This window comes from Physeter macrocephalus, chromosome 6 (genome assembly GCF_002837175.3).
Source record: "Physeter macrocephalus isolate SW-GA chromosome 6, ASM283717v5, whole genome shotgun sequence".
In the NCBI taxonomy this organism is placed as follows: Eukaryota; Metazoa; Chordata; class Mammalia; order Artiodactyla; family Physeteridae; genus Physeter; species Physeter macrocephalus.
The window spans coordinates 79,924,210-79,926,568 of NC_041219.1; positions in this window are offsets into that span (position 1 = coordinate 79,924,210).

Consider the following 2,359-nt stretch of genomic DNA (forward strand, 5'->3'; position numbering starts at 1 on the left):
GTGGTGTTAGGGAGTGTTCTAATTTCATACTTTTACATGTAGCTGTCCAGTTTTCCCAGCACCACTTATTGAAGAGGCTGTCTTTTCTCCACTGTATATCCTTCCCCCTCCCTTCAAAATACACAAAGCAAAAACTGATAGAACTGCAAGGATAAATGATCCACAATCATAGCAAGAGATTATAATATCTCTTTCTCAATGACTGATAGAACAACTAGACAGAAAATCAGTGAGGATGCAGAGGATTTCAACAACACTATCAATCACCTTAACCTGACTGGCATTTATAGAACAGCACACCCAACAATAGATGCACATTCTTTCCAACTACACACACAATATTTACCAATATTAATCCTATCCTGGTCTATAAAAAGGATTCAATTCAATACACTTAAAAGAATTTAAATCATACAAAGTATATTCCAGAACCACAAGAGAATTAAATTAGAAATCAGTAATAGATTTATGGAAAATCCTCAACTACTTGGAAATTAAGCAACATAGTTGTAAATAACACATGGGTTATTTATTTTGAAGGAATCAAAGAAAGAATTATAAAGTATATTTTGAACTATAAGAAAGTGAAAGTACAACACATATTTGTGGGATACCACTAAAGAAGTACATGGGGGTAACCTTGGAGCATTAAATGCCTATGTGAGAAAAGAAAGTTCTCAAATTGACGACCTACTTTTCCAATTTGTGAAGAGCAAAGTAAAAGCTTATTTACTCAAAGTAAGCTAAATAAAAGAAACAATATCAAAGGAAAAACTAGAGAAACATGAAATAGATAAGAGGAAAAAAACCATAGAGAAAATCAATGAAAACAAAATTTGGTTGTGGTAGGAAGAATCCCAAAATGGCCCACCAACATTCAGTCCCCTAGTCTATCCCCCGCTCAGAATCTTGCCATAATCCTCTCTCCTTGAGTGTAGGAAAGACATGTGACTATGACAGAATATCTCTCCTGTGATTATGTTACATTATATAGCAAGAGAGATTTTGCAGGTATAATTAAGGTCCTTAATCAGTCAACTTTGAATTAATCAAAAGGAAAGCAATAATTCCTTAAGGTAATACTTGAGGGATAAGAAGCAGTAGTAGGTACTCCCATGCTGGTTCAAGAAGTAAGATAGCATGTTGGGAAAGGAAGAGGCCATATGGCAAGATTCTGAGGAAGGCCTCTGGGAGCCGAGAGCAGTTTCTGGCTAACAACAAGAGAGAAAATGAGGACCTCAGCCATACAGTCACAAGGAAATGAATTCTGCTGTCAACTAGTGAGCTTGGAGGAGGATCCCAAGCCTCAGAAGAGATTGGAGTCCTTGATTTCAGCCTTGTGAGGCCCTGAGCAAATGACTCAACTACATTCTGGCCAGACTCCTGACCCAAAGAAACTACAATATACTAAATTTGTATTGCTTTAGACCACTAAGTTTGTGCTCATTGGTAATGCAGCAATGAATACAACGGTTCTTTGAGAAGATCAATATAATTGATAAACCTCTAACCAGAGTGATCAGGAAAAAAGAGAGAAAATGCAAATTAAGAATATCAGGAATAAGAGAAAAGTGTAATCAATAAAAATTCCACAGATATTAAAAGGATAGTAAGGGAATATTATGAACAATTTTATGCCAACAAACTCAACAACTTAGACAAGATGGACAAATCTCTTTAAAGACATGAACTATCAGGGAGCTGGGAAGATGGCAGAAGAGTAAGACGCGGAGATCACCTTCCTCCCCACAGATACATCAGAAATACACCTACACGTGGAACTGCTCCTATAGAACACCCACTGAACGCTGGTAGAAGACCTCAGACCTCCCCAAAGTCAAGAAACGCCCCACATACCTGGGTAGGGCAAAAGAAAAAAGAAAAAACAGAGACAAAAGAATAGGGACGGGACCTGCACCAGTGGGAGGGAGCTGTGAAGGAGTAAAGGTTTCCACACACTAGAAGCCTCTTCATGGGCGGAGACTGCGGGGGGTGGAGGGGGTAAGCTTTGCAGCAACAGGGGTGCGGAGGGCAAAGCGGAGAGATTCCGCACAGAGGATCGGTGCCGACCAGCACTCACCAGCCCGAGATGCTTGTCTGCTCACCCGCTGGGGCGGGCGGGGGCTGGGAGCTGAAGCTCGGGCTTCGGTCAGATCGGGCTTCGGTCAGATCGCAGGGAGAGAACTGGCGGTGTGAACACAGCCTGAAGGGGTTAGTGCACCACGGCTAGCCGGGAGGGAGTCCGGGAAAAGTCTGGAGCTGCCGAAGAGGCAAGAGACTTTTTCTTCCCTCTTTGTTTCCTGGTGCATGAGGAGAGGGGATTAAGAGCGCTGCTTAAAGGAGCTCCAGAGACAGGCGC